The following is a 20,124-nucleotide window of genomic DNA, read 5'->3' on the forward strand; positions in this document are numbered from 1 at the left end:
GTCTCAAGAAATATTTAAAAAATTATAAAAAAATTTATGAATATTTTACCGAAATCAATATTCATTTAATTGCTTTTTAATTTCTCAATTTATTGAAGTTATGTATTAAGTTGAGATAGTGCAGAATTTTGTGGAAAAAAAGTACGAACAAACAAAAACAGAACCAGACATCGAAAAACCTAAGTCAAGAAAATGCTAAGTAAAGCTTCAAAACAAAAATATGCAGTGAAAAACATTGAAAAAAATTATAGATAAAAGTGCTAAATGCCACAACAAAGACCATAAAATGTCAAAAAATATCAAATGGTACAATTAAGACACACAAAAAAGAAACGAAGCACATACAGAAAAAAATAAATGGAAAGTACCCTTAGAGAGAAAATAAAAACGTATAATTGAAATAGAAATACCGAAAACGAAACAGAAATTTCAAAGCAATGATCTTGGAAAATCAAAAAAAATATACAACTGCCCCCCCCCCTCTCCCAGCCCGGCCAAATGAAGTCAATTTTTATGAAGGTATTAAATAAATAAACATTGCCAGATTTTTGCCAGTTTTTATTGATTCACACTAGATTAAAAAATGAATCACTTCCATTGACCAGTTAGTATGGAATTTCCATTGTTAGATCCTAATCTTCAAAAACTATAGCATGAAATTTCGGTTTTGAGTTTTGGCAACAAAACACAATGTGAAGCATTGAAAATATGCCTAAAAACGCTGAATTTAAACTTTCACATTTCAAGCAATCTAAAATATTTAAACCTGCTACTTTTTGATTGTACAACTAAGTGTTTCAAAGCTACACAACTTCAGCTACAAATTCCACCCAATACCGCCTTCTTGGATACCTTTCCCGTGGCGTGTAATTGTTTGTACTTAAAAGTTTAAATTCTGCGGTTTTTAGGCATATTTCATGTCTCCTATTGGTTGCTAAAACTCAAAATCTAAATTTCATGTTATAAGTTTTAAATATTAGGCTCTAGCAATGAAAATTCTATTAAGACTGGTCAATGAAAGTGATAAATTTTATTGATCTCATGAAAATCGTCAAAAATGGCAAAAATCGCGTAATGTTTGTTTATTTAACACCTTTGCGGCAAAATACAAAAATTGCATGCGAAAACACTCTTCTCCTTTAAAACACGTTTTGATTTTTGGCGATAGGACAGTGTGATTAAAAGATATTGAATTTTTACTGTTGAGTTGATACAAATTTTATTTCGCGCGCGTAACTGACATTCAAAATCGTCGGTCGCTGCAAACGTTCTTTCTGAAAGAAAGGTTCATTCTACACAAAAAGTGCTGATCAATATTTTTGTTCAAAATTATCTAATATATATTTTGTATTTGAATATTTTTTTTTGCGACATACACATTCTTGGTAAATCAACTTTTTTCATTTCCCCCCCTACGATGAGTTGTTTTAGTGAGAAGCCACGGGTGAAAGTGGTAAACTTTTGGACATCTTGTTGGGGTCTCAAAATTGACGTTCTTAGCAAAATTCAGCTTGTTCGTATGATTTTTAGAAGTCAAATCTCTGACGACTGGACTAAAGGATAAATAATTAATGAGGTAAAATAAATTTGGAAAATCCACTTCAATGCTCTTGTAATTAAGATATGGAATGCCCAGCGATTAAAAACGGGGATCATTTGCAAAATCTATAAAAAAAGTAAACAAGTTAAAATGTGAAAATTATCATGGCTTAACCCTCTTATTCTTCACCTTAAAGCAAATGTTTAATCAATTTTATAAAAGTAATGCATTAGCTGCAACTTAGTTCAATCTGGCTTTTGAATATGTCATAAGACAGCTGAATGTTGTAAGAATCATGGTGATAACGAAAAAGACAGTTAAATGTTTTAAAAGCCATTCTTTTAAGAAACAAATCAATATAACTTGTCTCCTAAAATTAAACTAATCATAACGGTAGGTATGACAGAAACACTAACACAAACAAGGAGAAACAGAAACCGAAGATTAAAGTCTATAAAACCATCATTAGAGCATAAAACCATCATAAAATTGACTTTTTTCGGCATTGTTAATTGTTTATTTGCATTTTATGCTTAAAGTAAACATTTTACGAAAACATCACAACAATAATGAAAGTTTTATTGTTACCCAAATTATTGAAAATGTGATTTTATAGCGAAAAAAGTAATTGTTTATACAGTATACTCCCTCTTTAACGAACACGGTTATTACGAGGTTTCGCTTATAACGAGGTACATTAGATGTCCCGTGAAATTTCTATTGAACTGTAACCCTCTATAGCCAGGCAAATTTGATTATAGCGAGGCAAATTTGGTTATATCGAGAGAAAATAGGATCGAAAAACGTGTTTTATACGTTTTTTACCCGGCTGTGGCTATAAATAAATACCCTTTTTAACTGCCGCCTGCAATAAACTTAATTATCGTCTGCAATAAACTTCTTCTGTTTAATTTACCGACCGATATTGTGTTGTCGGAAATTTAAAATTTATGATTCACAAGTGTCAGTGTAGGGGTTTGACCATTCGCACCTAATAAACTACGTAAAAAAGCTTAGAAACATGACATGACAAATAAAACCAATTTTACCGGAATTTCATTACACAGTTGCTTTTGTCCTAGATGTTTATCGTTTGTTTCCTGATTGTGCTTTCGTGTCTTGAAAGTTGTGTTGTAGATTACATAGCCACATAGATTACACACTGTGACTCCCAAAAGAAAAGTATTTACTTTAGAAGAAAATATTAACATCCTTAAAGATGTTGAGAACGGTAAGAAGAAAGCAGAAGTTTGTCGTGAAAGAGGAATTTCAAGTTCCACTCTATCTACCATGCTCAAAAATAAACACAAGATTTTCGAAGCAGCTTCGTCTTTTTCCGGTAAGTCTAAAAAACTACGTGCCGCAACTAATAAAGAACTCGATACTGCAATGGTCAAATGGTTTACCGTAAACAGGGCTGCGAATGTTTCAATAAGTGGACCACTGCTTCAAGAAAAAGCAACACAGTTTTCGCAGGCGCTAGGTGGTGATGAGAATTTTAAAGCATCGAGTGGGTGGAGGAGCCGTTTTAAGGCCAGGTGCAAAATTACGTGTGGAAAAATTTGCGGTGAAGCGAAGAGTGTTTCCAAAGAAGTCACCGACAACTGGCTGAAGTAATGGCCTACAATAAGACAAAATTACAGTGACAATAATGTTTTCAATACCGACGAGCTGGGACTTTTTTTTAAGCTTACTCCAGATAAGACTCAAAAATAAACGTTGTATAGGTGACAAGTTATCAAAAGAAAGGAAAACTGTACTCGCGTGTGCCAACATGTCCAGTTCCGAAAAAAGGAAGTTAGTGGTCATGAAGAAATCTCAAAAACCACGATGTTTCAGAGGTGTGAATCAGCTTCCCGTCACATATAAATTTAATAAAAAATCGTGGATGACAGCAGCGATTTTTAATGGAGAACTTTTGAAGTGGGACAGAGAGTTGGCACATCGAAAGATTCTTTTAGTTGACAATTGTACAGTCCATCCAAAAGTTAACGGTTTAAAAAACATTCAACTTCTTTTTTTATCCCCAAATTTCACATCTGTTCTGCAACCGATGGATAAGGGCATTATAAGGTCCCTTAAAGTTCACTACAGAAAACTTTTAGATAAGCAGATCCTAAATAATGTGGGAAACCGTAGTGAATCACCTGTTACTTTATTAGATGCCATAAATTTCATCCACAAAGCATGGACACTCGTAGATAAAAAAACCATCAGAAAATGTTTCGGTCAGGCTGGGTGGACAGAGCCTGGGGTAGAAAACGAAGAAGATGAATATCCTGTAGCAGAGTTTTTGAGGCTACAACAGCAAAACGGTTTGCTAAATTCATTGCCATTGATGATGACGTCATTGTTTGTGATCTTATCGCGGTGTAGTGAAATTATCGCGGAAGTAATAAATCCGCCGGCGGAGAGCGTTATCGTCAGTGACAAAAGGGATGAAGATGGAGAAGACAGTCGCGGTGAAGAAAACTAATAGACAAGATGTGGAAAGTGCTTTAAACATTGTAAGAAACTTTATCCAAAACTCAAATGATGAAGCATACAACTGTTTTACATCTTTAGAAAATATAATAGATAAAATGATACTGAACAATTTAAAGCAGTCAAAAATGACAGACTTCTTCCAATTGCAGAAGCAATAGTTTATGTTATCCTTGAAAATACGCTTTATACATTGTGAAGTTGGAAAACAATGTAAGTACAGATTTTTTGTTTTGACGTATATCATTGACAATAAAAGTAAACTACTCTTTTTTGTTTTAATGAATTTCATTGACAATAAAAGTAAACAACTTTTTTTCAAAAACTTTATTCAAACAATATTTAGCATCTTATATTGCTCCGAATGGCTTTACTATAGGAAGGTAATGTTTTAGAAAACTACATATTTATATGTATGCACAGTATTATTGTTGTCGGATATAACGAGATCGGCTTATAACGAGGTAATTAGTCTGCCATTTCAGTTCTCGTTATAAAGGGAGTCTACTGCAATTTGTTTAAAATTTAAATATAGTATATTAACATAACATCATAATCTATCAATTAAACTAAGTTTCAGCTTGTGGGTATGAAATTGACCTTCCGCCTATTGAGAAGATGACAGATGTGACTGTGGTTTAATACAGAACTCTGGCCTCTAATTGTTTGTACGTACTTGGAAGAAAAATGCACTCTCCTTGACTGAATGGCAGTCAACAAAAAAAAACGACCTAAGTGGCGGAGTATTGAAACCAGTATTTGAGGCATGTTCTTCTTCTTCTTAGCCTTCTGTCGTCCATGTTTGGACATAGGTCTCTCCCAACTCCTTCCATCGGTCTCTATCCTGAGCAACATATTTCCAATTTGTTCCAGCTATTCTTTTAATGTCATCAACACGTCTCATCTGTGGTGTTCCTCTTGGTCGTTTACTTTCGTAAGGTCTCTAATGTTGTATTGTAGTATTCCAACGTTGGTCTTTTTGTCTAGCAGTGTGGTCCGCGAAGCTCCATTTAAGTTTGGCAATTTTTGTTGTTATGTCCGCGACTTTTGTTTTGGATCTTACCCAGTCGTTCCTCTTTTTATCTGACAGTCGTATACCTAACATTGCTCTTTCCATTGTTCTTTCTGTCGTGGCTAGTTTATTCATGTTTGCCTTGGTTAGGGTCCAGGTTTGACATCCATATGTCATGAAAGGAAGGATGCATTGGTCCTCAAGTATTGGGGTATTTTGCGGTTCTTAAGTATCCAACTAAGTTTTCCAAATCCTGCCCATGCTAGTCTTGCTCTTCTAGTAACTTCCGCACTTTGGTTCTCTTTGTCAAGTTTCAGGATTTGGCCTAGGTAGATATATTCCTGGATTTGTTCTATCTCACTGCCATTTATTGTTATATGTCTGGGGTCATCTGTGTTTGTCATTATTTTTGTTTTTTTCATATTCATTTTTAGGCCAACGTATTGTGAGCTGGCTGCTAGTTCCCCCATCATAATTTGCAGTCCCTCGAATGTGCTCGCTATAATTACTATGTCGTCAGAGAATCTGAGGTGGTTTAACTTGTTGCCATTAATGTTAATAGGTTGACCAATTTGTAGTTTTGAAGACGTCTTCTAGGGCTAGGTTGAAAAGCTTTGGCAATATTAGGGGAACATTAATAGCAGCTATAGAGGGGAAAGTGAGAATGGGATATTATAGAATGCGAGAAAAACTGAGCAACGTAATGGTTAGATTAGGACACAGTAACATCATAAATAAAATCAGAAATACCGATGATGCCAATTGATGCCCAAATACAGACCTAAAGTACTCTTGCTCGATATATGCTTACGAGGGGATAAGGTACAGGAAGCACAACCCAGACTGACTAGACTGAAGGATTATACTTGATACAAATGGGTCTAAAATTGCAGAAGGATCGGGTGTAGGAAGATTCAGTAGTACCTAAAAAGCAGATTAATACATACACATATAGTCAATCAATCAGGAGAGCTCTTTGAAGCCCTAAAGTGAAATCTAGGCTAGTGTGGAAATGTTGAAAACTCGACAGATTGGCGTAATCTAACAGTGTTACACTAAATACATGACACTGAGAGAACTAACGAACTCTCAGAAAAGAATTAGCTAGAAAATACGTTTAGAAATCCTTAAAAGATACTCCAGAAGAAAAAGCCTGGCTCTGTCAACAACATAACTCTCACTGTGAAGTATATTCTGTCATGAAGTATAACAAAATATAGAGAACCTAAAATAGTCAACCATTTCTTGCAAAACTTCAAGGCATTAAATCGCAGGCGGCAAACACTTTTTGGAAACTACCAAGTGACTCTAAAAACACATGGTACCCATCCGCTAGACCTGTACAAGCTAGTACAGAATTCTAGTATTCTGAAATTGGTATCACGAAAAAATGTCGATTTTTCATAGACAGCGTCCAAAATAAGCAATTAATTTAAAAATCTGTATTAAACAGTTAATTCAGAAAATATATTATTGTTATGTTATTGATTATAACATTTATTTGGCAACAAAATAAGAGTTTATTACACAAAAATGTGACTTGTTGACAACGCAATCTTGACTTTCCTCCTGATACTTTCAAGAGGATCATTAATCTTAATAATAATCGAAACAGCAAGAATTTTAATATGTTTTGCCAACTTTGAAACCTTATAATTAAAGTGGGCAGTTTTAATAGACATTCAAATAGCTATAGACAACATATTGCATGTAAATAACTACTAATAATTATGTATATAGATAATTGTTACTTAATTAATAAAAGTTTTGAAATTTTAGGTATACAAAGTAGAATTTTGAACAAAATAATTCTCAAATATATTTATCACCAACAATGTAATAAATACACACAAAACCTAAATAAAATATATTTCAATCTGATTTAAATAATAATAAATATAATACCATAAAAAGCTCTTAAAGTCATAACATATCTCCACTTTACCTTTTTCAAAAACATCAATGATACGCCCATATAAAAATAATTACACACTAATGACAGTAAACCATGAGATATCAGATATCAATTTTTATTTGTCACTTCATTAATGTCAGTGTCCGTTTTTACGTTTTGGTAAGTTATATATATATATATATATATATATATATATATAGATTTTATTTTCCATAAAAATCAACGTTTCGGCAGGAAACCCTTGCCTTTGTCAAGATTCTAAAATGAACAAGATTAAGAACAAACAGTTATTGTAAAATATATATATATATATATACATATACTTGTATATGTATGTATGTATATGTATGAATCTTGTTCATTTTAGAATCTTGACAAAGGCAAGGGTTTCCTGCCGAAACGTTGATTTTTATGGAAAATAAAATCTAGTTTTCCATATCTAATATAATTTATTGAACCTAAACCCAAGAAAAACTAATTTTATATTATATATATATATATATATATATATAATTTCAGCAAGAAGGAGCGGCAGGTCATGTCGGTGTAAATGTTCGGCGTTATTTAAATCAGACAGTTCTCGGAAGATAGATTGGTAAATAATTAAGTATTGAAGGGCCTCCTCGTTCACCCGATTTGAACCTTAAATATTATTTTTATTGGGGTTACTTGAAAAGTAGAATTTATAAAACTAAACCAGCAAGTGTAGAGCTAAGGCAAAGCATTATCAATAAATCCATATATTAATTTCAAGCGAAACATGGAGAATTGTAATAGACGCATTCCACCATTGTTTACGCTTTCAACTTAATAACGGAGGACATTTTGAACAGTTGATTAGATAGAATATAAACTAGTACTAGCAAAAATAAGAATGAAAATAACACCAAAACATTTTCTATAGGATATCAATGAGGAAAAATTCAATGTACAATCACTGTGGAACGACTCTACAAGAGAAATGTTCCAAAGGAGGCTAGCACAGAAGATACAGCTGAAACAAATAGACGACATCTAAGATATAAACGCGACCTGGGAGAAAATTAGAAACAACATTAAAGAAGCAGCAACAGAAGCTCTAGGAAAACGCAAAATCATACTGAACAAAAGAAACAACAACAATACACCATGGTTCAGAAAATAAATAAAAGAGAAATGAAAAGAGAAACGAGAGTCCTACACGAAGTACAAAACATTAAATACTCCAGAATCCCGAGACACCTATAGAAGAATACGAAATGGAACAAAGCAAATGAGCACTGGGAACAGTTTTCAAAAAGGATGGAAAGCAACTTCTACGGTACACAAAATCAAATATGGAGATTCATAAGAAACCAATGGAAAGAAATTGCAGACTTGAAGAAATACAATAACATACCAGCAAACGAATGAGAAAGATACCTGTTGGAACTATTTAAAGGAAAGGAAAATAATAATCAACACAATAACGTATCTGAATTAAGACACGAAATAGAAATCAGTTTTCAGGAAGTAGAGATAGCCATAAATTCACTCAAAAATAGAAAGTTGCTAGGACCAGATGGAATAACCAACGAACTTCTAAAACACGGAGAAGAAAGTATAACCCTAGAGATGTCAAAACCTATACAAAACTAATATTGCACTGCAAGATACTAGACGCATGGAGAAACAGCTTAATAATACCAATGTTCAAGAAAGGAGATAAAGAGGATCCCAACAATTATAGAGGTATAAATCTACTGAACACCGCACTTAAGCTCACCACAAAAGTCCTAACTATCAAAATCAATGAACTAACAACTCTATGAGATGAACAACAAGGATTCAGATCCGGAAGATCCTACGTAGACGCCGTATTTGTACTAAGACAAAACACAGAAAAGGCCATCGAGTACAATAAGCCAGCATATCTATGTTTTATAGATCTGACAAAGGCTTTCGATCGCATCCAAGTCGAAGACGTCTTGCACCTACTGTATAAAAGAAACATAACAATCAATATTATACAAATCATCGAAAAAATCTACTTCCATAATCGAATACAGGCAAAGGTAAATGGAAAACTAATACAGTGTATACCAGAACAAAGTGGAGTCAGACAGGGTGACTCATCATTAGGCCCACTTCCCTTTAATATAATAATGGACGAAATAATACAAGCAGTACGTGAAGGTCATGACTACAGAATGGAAACAAAAAAATCCAAATATTATGTTATGCAGACGACGCCGCATTAATCGCCGAGACAGAAGACGAGCTCCAAAGATTAACAAATATTTTCAATACAACAGCCAAGAAATATAATATGATAATATCAGCAGAAAAAAACCAAATGTATGACAACATCTAAACACCCAATACGATGTAAAATCGAAATTGATAGGAAAATAATAAAGCAGGAAGCAAGGTTTAGATATCTCTGAATAGATATAACTAGTTACGGAGGTGTTGAAGAAGAAGTACGACAACAACGCTTAAAAGCAAGTAAAGCGGCAGGATCTCTTAATACACAATATGAAAGAACAAACACCTAAGACAAGATACAAAAACAAGAATCTATAAAGCAGCAATTAGACCTATATTAACATACACAGCGGAGACAAGACCCGACACATTTAAAACGAGACGACTTCTAGAAACAACAGAGATGAAAATACTACGACGAATATCAGGGAAAAGTCTGTTGGATAGGGAGAGAAGTGAAAACATAAGAAGAGCATGCAATATAGAAGACATAAATAGATGGGTGACAAAACTAAAACAGGAGTGGAACGAACACATTAGTAGAATGGCAGAGGATAGGGTAGTACGAATAGCACGATATAAGTCACCAAATGAACTTTGAGTGAACTTTTAGTCCACTCTTTATATATATATATATATATATATATATATATATATATATATATATATATATATATATATAAACATTTATATATAATGTAAAAAGATACTAACAACAAAAATTTTGGGTAATGTTCATCAAATATTTCGAAAGTTAAAAAAGAATGACAAAACAACAAAATTTATTGTAAACATTAAAAAAGGTAAAAACCAATTCTACGTAAATACATTCCTATATATGTATATATTTAGGACAAAAAGACTAGATACGTTCCTGTTATAAAACTAAAGAGCAAAAAATGTGATATTAATTAAAAATAAACGCTAAAACAATTATAACTCGAAGCGGAAATAGTTCATCTTCAAAAAGTGCTATAATTTGGCATGAAACTCACTTTTCGTTCCGCACTGAATATCGGGGTTATCACTTGTCGCAAAAATTGTGGAAATTTTTTTAACACTTTTCTCAATTATGTCTTAAAGCCGGCAGATGCATCACTTAGCGTGTTGGAGTCGTATAGCGACTAACTTAACCAAACTACAGGTAGAGTGAAAATATTTTCGACGAAAAACGTTTAATGTGAACCACTTGCCAACTTTGCAAGTGTTTAAATAGATTTGAGAGATGACTATCTGAAAAAGTCTCTTGGATGCTCTCAGTCGCACACTCACACATTATTTTGCGCTATCTTTAAACTCTTTCTACGAGGTCGGTGGAAAAAATTTCAGATTGGATTAATAAAGGAATGTGGAATTGCTTTATTTAAACATCTGTTTGGATCGCCCTGTGTCTTGCGAAATTTTATACAGAATACTCTTATACTGTTCCTTCCGATGTGCTTTACCATAATTTATATATATATATATATATATATATATATATATATATATATATATATATATATATATATATATATATATATATATATATATATATATATATTATTTTATTTTGAGGCTGATTTTGAAATATATTTTTTTCCTTTTGAAAAGTTTTGTTCTTTTTATTGTTAAATAAGTTGTGCTGGACTATTCTATGTATATTCACTGTCAAGTAACTTGAATATTGTACAGCAGTATTGTACAACAAAATTGTAGAGAATTTAATGAAATATTCTTATTTTACTTAGAAACTTTACTTGATATTAAATGATACTTTATCATTTAATTAGAAAGAAAAACATTAAGGACACTATACTAAAACAATTTTTAATTGAAGGTGATTACTTGGCAACAAGGCACTTAAAGCGACGAAATCATATTCCACTTATCAACGTTGCAGGGGCGTACCAAAATAATATTTTAATTTTTTATTATAACACAGTGAAATTTTATTGTTATTATAGAAAACCTAATACAGTACTTCAAAAAACAGAAACTTTGTAAAATACTTATTTTTTCATTAGACTAAAAAATCTGAAATTTTAATATACGATCTCGTTATTACACTTCATTATCTATTTATAGAATTACTGTGTGCTGTAAACGGTATATTTGTTTTTTTTTTAACTTGATTTGAAAGTTTCCTTGTATTTATTTGTTTTATATTCTATATAAATTAAAATAAAGTAAGCTAAACTATTATCATGTGAATGCGTGTATATAGTAGTGCATTTTTCAGTAAATTCTCGAAATATGAAAGGAAGATAGATTTAGATAGATTTATTTGCCTTCGGAATCAGATAAAGTTTCCGATGTAGAAGACATTAATGATAATATTATTTGTGAAAAAGGAATAAAATCGGATATTGCAGGTACATATGAAATACAAGTGATTGAGAATTTTGACGATTCTGATTATGATATTCGTATATTCCTCTGAACCGTAGATAAAACGTCCAAAGAAAAAACCAGGCAAAAATAGTAAATCCAAATTTGTCTCAAGTTGGGTAACAACAGATACCCCTTCGTACTCAGTAGTAATTCAACATCAGTCTGATTGATATTTAGACAATATAAAATCCAACCATGGAGGCAAGTTTAAATTGAAGTTTTTTCACTCTTTTTTGAGAAACAAGTAATTGAGAGCATTCTATATTTTACAAATATTTATGCATCACAGAATAACCGCCAAGATGTTGAAATGAATGACATAGATTTAAAAAATTTATTGGCATATGTATCTTATCTGGTTCACACTCTGCTTTAAGTTGATATGTATTGGTCGAAGGATGAGCATAAAGAAGTGCACATTATAAGATGATGCGTGAACCGACATAGATTTCATTTAATCAAACATAAAGAGAAGATAGTGAAGAAACCGCTACATCAGTGTCAAACTTAGTACATGGACGGCAATCTAAATTAGCTTTACTAGATGAAACCGGATTCGACAATATTGGCCACATTACAAAAAGAGACGATAGTGCAAGAATGTCGGATGTATAAATATAATACTATTTATTTATGTAAAAGGTGTAGAGTGCATCTACACCCCGAATGTTTCGAAAATTTTCACCTTAAAATTTAATTTACATTTAAGATACGATATGTTCCTTTATTAAATTATTGTATCATTTTTCCTTGAAAATAAGAAAAAAAATCTTTTTGGTTGTAAATAAGTCTTAAATTATGTGTTTTTAATCCAATCTAATAAATTATTTGTCAAATTTCTCTTTGTTTATTGTATCGGTCGTTAATGGGTTAATACTATAAAAAGAATAAACTTATCTCAAATTTTCTTACCTCAAAACTATTTTAAAGTTAATAATAAAAGTCTATTTAATAAATATATTCCCAAGAAATAGAACACACTACGCCTATGCACATATAAAACGTGTGAACGAATAAACTAAAATATCATATTTCTCCCATTCCCATTCTTTCTAAGAACATAAATATATATAGACCAGAGAAACGTTGATAAGTTTACCGATGCTTCAAACTATTCAATGAACTTGTCGAACTATACGCTCGTGAATCGCACCAATTTGCATTGTTACGAAGGCAAATTTTATGGGACTGTCTTAATTTTTCACTTATTTACATGGGCGAAGCATACACAATAAAAATGACACCGGTAAGAATTTACTTCTGAGATTTTACATGGTTACCGTTAGCACTTCGTTCAATTTGTAGATTAGTCACCTTTAATTGAAAATTTTCGGACTATAGAACACTTTTTTACAGCAATATTGTAACAATTTAGTACTTAATAGTTCAAACTTAATAGCTTAAACCAACCTCTTTAAGTCTTTTCGTCACGGTTTTGGCACTTACATTAACTTGTCTTGTGATCAGTAATTCATTTTTTCGATTGGGCTGTAAGTGTCCGATGTCGCAAAGATTGCAGTCTCAAACATTGGTAATCTTTTGGCGTTGTACATCTTTTTCGTCCTTGACCAGATCGCCATTTGTATTCTCTAGTCTCACTGTATCGCTTTACTATAAGAGAAATAGTCGAATAATGGATATGCAATCTCCGCGCAATATCTACTAGTCTGTAACCCTATTTGCTAAAGTAACAATTTTAACACACACCAACTCGCTTAAATGTGGTACAACACCAAGAAAACTGCAGAATCAAAAAATAACTCCCTACCTGACATTTCAATACCAATAAACGAAGATTAACTAAAGCTAAGATTAATATTAAAGTTTACTTATTCGCTGAATTTACACGAGTTTTGGATTAAGTAAAAAACGATTCGTCTGAGTATATGTACAAATTATTGTTTTTAAGTTAGTATCTGTCAGTGGGTAACGACCGAAGACGGCTAAAAGAGAGTATAAATATCAAACGAGAGAGTCCATTAAAAATTTGTAAAAACTATTTCCGGATCACGGACGATGATTTGTTGCCAGCCGCCTCGAATAGTACAAAAATTATTTTGTATAGATATGTTATATCCAAGCTATCGCAATGCAGCCTACAGTCAATAATTTGTACAATATACTACTTTTATTTTTATTTACAAATTTACTTAAGACATATTTTAGATTTCAAATAAATCACACTCACTAAAATGATTTAGAAGTTATCCTCCATAATATCATCACCATCGCCGTCATCGTTAATTGTTATTATGATAGGGCTTATTTCGTTTATTTTATTTTCACGAATGCACCAATCCTCAATTAATTTTTCGCACATGGATATACAGTTCCGCCATACTTCTGGGCTTTTCACCAAGTTTCCGCTTCGTCAGTATAACCAACATCAGTTAGGTCCAACATGGTTATCATATTGTTTTAAAATTTAAAAGAAAAATTCCCATTGGTTAGCTGTATACCATAGTTTAAAAAAAAACTTACAATGAAGTAAAAAATCTTTTTGTAAAATGGTATTAAAAAATGATCCAAAATGGATTTATAAATTTTCAGAATGTTTTCTATTCTATCAGATCATCACCGGTGAAAAACCTACAAATAAGTATAACCACTTAAAAATGAAAAACAAAAGGGTAAATTTTGACTGTTAAATTGAAAATTTGGTTAATATTTACGTCAATGAGGTCAGATGATCCTGAAATTACATAATTTGATTAACCAACATTATAATTATTAAGACACTAAGTCCATGATAAAAGATTACATTTTTTAAGGGAACTTACAATTTTCCAACTCGAAAAATATTGTTTTGTTATTCTCCATATATATTCGATGAGATTAAACTGGCATTGGTATGGCGAAAGACGTAAAACTTTCAATTATCTGCTCCACGACAAATAATTTTGATTTTTAATATTTTGTCAAACGTAATAAGTCAGATTTTAATACTTGCTGTATGAGTTCGTCAACCATTCTTTTATTCACATTGAACAAGTTGGTTGGACTTTTGTTTAATATTTCGCATTTGCAAATCCCATTGTCTAAAACAATTACACTGGGCTCACTTAATCCGGCAAAAAGTTTTTCACGCAAATATTTTACTAAATGTGCGTGTTGATATTGTCATGATAATCAGTTTTTTATACGGACTAAAATATTCAATCATCTCCTTCTATCAAACCGGTCTTCCCTTCTGCGTGTAGAATTATATGTCGCTTTCCTTCTCCACGAGTATGCTTGATTGCTTTTACGTTTTCATCTTGCCATATTCTGGTGGTTACTCTCTTAAAAAATATCCATGTTTTGTCTAAATATATAAAAGTTGCCACTTTTGCTTAAAATTTGGTGTATTTCCTGAGAAATATACTCTTTTTTTTTATTTGAAAACTTTGTTATGTAGGACTCATCATAAATTTGGTTTGACAATGTCACCAAATTCTCTATCTTTTAATTTAAACAAAACTGCATCAAAGTCACATGTTCCTTATTTGTAAGCATTTGATATATGCTATTAAGCATTTCAAATTTTCTTCCTTCCGACATATCTTTTCGTTTTCAGTGACTGGCGAGTTTTGCGGTGATCGTTTTTCGGCAGTTCACTATTCTCATTTTTTATTGCAGATCTTAATTTTCATTCACTAATTCCCAAAGAGAATTAGTGAATAAAAATAATTCATTCTTCTGAAGTCCTCAGAAGAATGAATAAGAACCGAGAGGTACTGACCACCATCAAATCTCGAACGTTACGTTCTTCGGACATATTATGCGAAATGAATCCAGATATGCTCTCCTTCAAGCCATCCTATAAGAAAAAATATTTGGAAAACGAGGTCCAGGAAGAAGAAGAACATCTTGATTAAAGAACCTCAGAATCTGATTCAATATAACATCTTCTTCTTCTTCTTTTTCCTACTTTATAAATAGGCAAAATGCCTGTTTTACTTCGGTTTTTAGCCTCAATTGACGTTGTCTGACCATCTTTTCCTCGGTCGTCCCAATGATCTTATTCCATTTGGCGATTTGTCTCTTGCTATTCGTACTATTCTATTTTCTGTCATTCTTTCGATGTGTTGATTCCATTCCACTTTTCTTCTTTTGGTCCACGCGTTTATTTTCTCTATACCACATCTCGCTCGTATTTCCTCACTTCTTACTCTGTCTCTTAGAGTTTGGTTTGTTATTTTTCGTAAGACTTTCATTTCTGTTGTTTCCAGTAGTCTTTGTGTTTTTGCCGTATCTGCTCTTGTTTCCGCTGTGTACGTCATTATCGGTCTTATTGTTGATCTATATATCCTGGTTTTCGTTTCCGTTGTGAGGTATTTGTTTCTCCAGATTGTGTTGTTGAGACATACTGCAGCTTTTCCGTGCTGCTGCAGATAAGATAAAGATTGCCATGATGATCGCCAACATTCGTAACGGATAGACACATCAAGAAGAAGAAGAATTCCCAAAGCATCACACCAGCGTTGTTGTACAGACATTACCGGTTTAAAGAAACACGATTGTTTTTTTTTTTCGAAATAAAATACTTATATAGGTTACAACTTAGAGTATCTACATCTAAAACAAGTCTTGGCAAGAAATGGAAACGAAGAGTAGTAGAAATATCTAGTATCTAGAATACAGTAGCTAGCTTAAGTCTACTACCAATCATATACAAATTATTCACAAAGATCATCAACAACAGACTAACAAATTGATTAGATGCTGCAGAGCCAAAAGAGCAAGCTGGCTTCAGAAGTGGACTCAATACCCTGGATCATATCCATACGCTTCGAGAACTAATGAGAAGAGCTAAAGAATATGAAATACATCTAGTATTAACCTTTATAGATTTCGAGAAGGCTTTCGATTCTATATATCCCAATGCAGTAATAGAAGCTTTGACCAATCAAGGCATTGACAAACCGTACATAGAAACTTTAACAAATATATACAGACAAGCAAAAGCTAAGGTAAAAATTAATGAAAACACTCCAGAATTTCCCACTACCAGAGGCGTCCGACAAGGAGACGCAATATCACCAAAGCTCTTCACTGCAACTCTAGAAAATATAATCAGCAAAATGAACTGGCGGAAAAAAGGAATATCTATTGATGTAGAATACCTCAGCCATCTAAGATTTGTAGACGACATCGTTCTGATTGCTAATAATCCTGCAAAACTACAGGAACTTATAAGCGACCTAAACGCAGCTAGCAATGAAGTTGGCCTAAAAATGAATTTGACAAAAACAAAAACCATGTACAACGAGCTATTGGATGTCCAATAGCTCATTGTAGTAATAAACAACACTCATGTACTCATGTAATAATAAACAACACTCACTCAAGACAGTAGATGAGTATGTATACCTGGGACAATTAATACATAAATCTGGCTCCCTACTTCCAGAAATCAACAGAAGAATGAAACTGGCCTGGGCATGCATATTCACCCGTGCATGCTAATTTGATAGCATAAGCAAACGTTCTCAATGGCTATTTTCCCATTGTAATAAAATATGCGTTCAAGTTGTATATTCGTGTCACACTCGGTCTGTGTGGAGAGGAGCTCTGAATTGAGTAGGAACTCTCCAGTACACCGCGCAGGATAAATTGAATATGGAAATTCTCTTATCCAGTTTCCAGATCCGAAAGTTCTCATCTCGGACACGACGCCTTCCAATGACTGTGGGACTGCACAGGGCTGCACATGGGCTGCTGCTATGTCATTAACTGCATTTTAGTTGGTACATATCACACACGCGCTGACACATACCCACACACAGACAAACACAAGATACATATACACACGTACAGGTTGACAGAAATATCTTAAACCGCCAAGGTCAGACCGAGGGAAAACATTGGTTATGCGAGGTTTTCAGATTAATTGGGTTACAAAGGTTTTTATTTGTTACCTGTTTCACAGTAAAATTGATAATAATTCTATAATGCTTTTACATGTTTATTATGAATCGTAATATTAGACGTAATAAGTAACAGTGTAGTCTCCCTGTAAGTAGTGTAAGATATACTCCATTCGCTTAGCTCGGGCCTATTTTGACAGATTCATTGTCGGAAACCTACAACACAACAATTCTTACTTCTCAGTATTAATAGATCAAGTATCCTACTACAGACTTCTTTCTTTAAGAATTATTCTAAATAGTGGAAGTGTATACTGAACCCATCAAATTTTGGGTAGTATATATTTAAAAAATATATTTTAGTTGTTATAATTTAACATAACTATTTATTATATGGTGCAGATAAATAAATATTCTTCTTCTTAGAGTGCCATATCCCTACGGAACGTCGGCGACTACCATGCTTATAATATTGTTATACTGATCTCGGTCTTGCGCTACGTGTAGCAATTGGTCCGCTGTCAAACCTGTCCACTGCCGCAAATTCCTCAACCAAGAGAGTTTCTTCCGTCCTATCCATTTCTTTCCTTCGATTTTACCGTTGAGAATTAGCCGAAGGAACTCATATCTTGGTCCTCTGATTATATGTCCAAGATATTCTAGTTTACGCCTCTTAATAATATTTAATAGAGTTCGTTGATGTCCCATTCTTCGAAGAACTTCTTCGTTTCTGGTTCTGCTAGTCCATGGAATTTTTAGTATCCTTCGATACAACCACATCTCAAACGCCTCGATTTTATTGATGATATCGGCGTTTAAAGTCCAAGTTTCACATCCATACAAAAGTACAGACCACACGTAACATCTTGTAAACTTTTCAGGGATTTCCAAATTTAATGAGTTATTGGATAATAGAGGCTTGAATTTTTGAAATGAGTAAATAAATATTGATTGTCGGTAATTCGCAAAGTTCTATTTTATTTACTATTTAGTTTGTTTACTATTAATATTGGCTATGAGTACGTGTGCTTGGTTGTATAGTAATTTCCAGCCACTTTTAGTCTGTCAAAAAGTAACTAACTTCGCAAAAAAATAATTACTAAATTCACTAGATAGTTCGGACTGGGAATAGTGAACCGAGTATACCTTAGCCACATCCATCTAATATAATTTTGGGCGATTTTTCGAATTGTTTTTAGGTGTCTCGACCTTCTTTGGCGGTTTTTGTTACACTTGATAAACTGACACCTGCAAATAAGTATATGTTTAATTTATTTGATTTAATTACTTGACATGTTATACAACATTAAATCTTTATATATGTATTCTGTTGGTAGTCGAAAATATTCAAAATACTTGTTTACAAAACAAACATAAAATAATAGATACAATATTTATTTATATATAATTATTAATAATACAATTATTTATTTGGTAAATATTTTTAAACATACAATGAACTTACCTTTCAAAGCAGCTACCCGTTCTTATATCCTATGTAACTCAATAAGTAGTATATTTCCTTTTGCTTCCTCCTGCGGAAATTTTAAAACATTCCGCATAATTTTACCGTTCTCCCTTATGTCAAAAGCTATCTTCTGTTAAATTTGCCAATCCATATAACCCAAATAATAGTTTAGTTAAGAGTTTCCAATAACCACAAATTGAAACTTATTCTTAGTGGAGCCACTCACGGCATCAGTCCAAATGAAATTTGCACTATTTTTAATAGTAAAGCATTTGAGACAATCGAACATCTTTTATTGTCCAATTTATGCATCAATGAAACCTAAAAGTGGGGACTGTTTATCCAGTTTAAATAATTTTGTTCTTTCTCTTGACAATCACCTGATTCCGCTAAAGCAATTTTTAATTTTATCTCGAATATGCTTAAATTCGGCCCGAGGCTTTTATAATCAATGAATGATATAGCTACTTTATTCTGTATTGTAAATCTTGTTAGTGTATAGTTTTGTTCTTTATTTTTTTCTGGATTCACGATATTTGTACGCTTGGTGCTTAATTTTACTACTCTTTCTATGTAACTATGTTATTAAAAATATGTAATCCTTCTAAATTCCTCCTGGTAAATTTTATAATTTTGGATCACACAAGAGAAAAGACTCTCCTGCGAATAGCCTCTGCTATCTGAAGCTTGGTTGGCATATTTCTTTTAGACGAATCGTCCAAGTAATTGCTTTGTAGATGATATCGAATACAACATCTGTATGAAGCACCACACTCTGTACGAGATGGTGCAATACCGTTTCCGTAGAGAATCCTGCTCTGTATGCATACTGTCCTTGATGTATCCGACTTTCAACCAATATTTTATCCCTAATCTGTCTATTGAGCACTTTTTCTACAATTTTCAATCATTACAAATGGCATCAGACTTATGGGCCTTGGGAATTTTTTAAGATAAATCAATTCCGTCCGGACTCTGTCCAATCACCTTCAAATAAGCCGGACGCTCTGTAGAGGGCTTCGAATATCGTGTACGAAGGATCCTCCAACCAAGTCCATTTACAGGGTATGGACTTGTAAAAATTGCTATCCTCGGTGTCTTGTCTTGAAAGAGACAAGATATTTCATACATGACAATGTTTCTTACAGGTCGAAATAATAACACCAAGTTGAAGTCGAAAATAATCTCAGCCACAGAGTATAAAGAGCAGGAAGCAGAGCCCCTAGATTACTAGACTATAGGAGAGCCCGTGAGGGA

At 32.9% G+C, this 20,124-nt stretch overlaps 1 protein-coding gene across 2 annotated transcripts in view; it reads right to left on the reverse strand.

The window, feature by feature from the left end:
* The window catches only part of tn (tripartite motif containing protein thin), a 94,317-nt gene extending 83,943 nt beyond the window's left edge, over positions 1-10,374 (reverse strand). Inside the window, exon 1 of one of the 2 annotated variants that reach the window (XM_072526871.1) lies at positions 10,173-10,374. The gene's annotated coding sequence lies outside the window, so the exon portion shown is untranslated. The remainder of the gene's footprint in view (positions 1-10,172) is intronic. The other variant, XM_072526873.1, reaches the window with a different exon arrangement.
* Positions 10,375-20,124: the final 9,750 nt, after the last annotated feature.

The sequence above is a fragment of the Diabrotica undecimpunctata genome, chromosome 3 (genome assembly GCF_040954645.1).
Source record: "Diabrotica undecimpunctata isolate CICGRU chromosome 3, icDiaUnde3, whole genome shotgun sequence".
In the NCBI taxonomy this organism is placed as follows: Eukaryota; Metazoa; Arthropoda; class Insecta; order Coleoptera; family Chrysomelidae; genus Diabrotica; species Diabrotica undecimpunctata.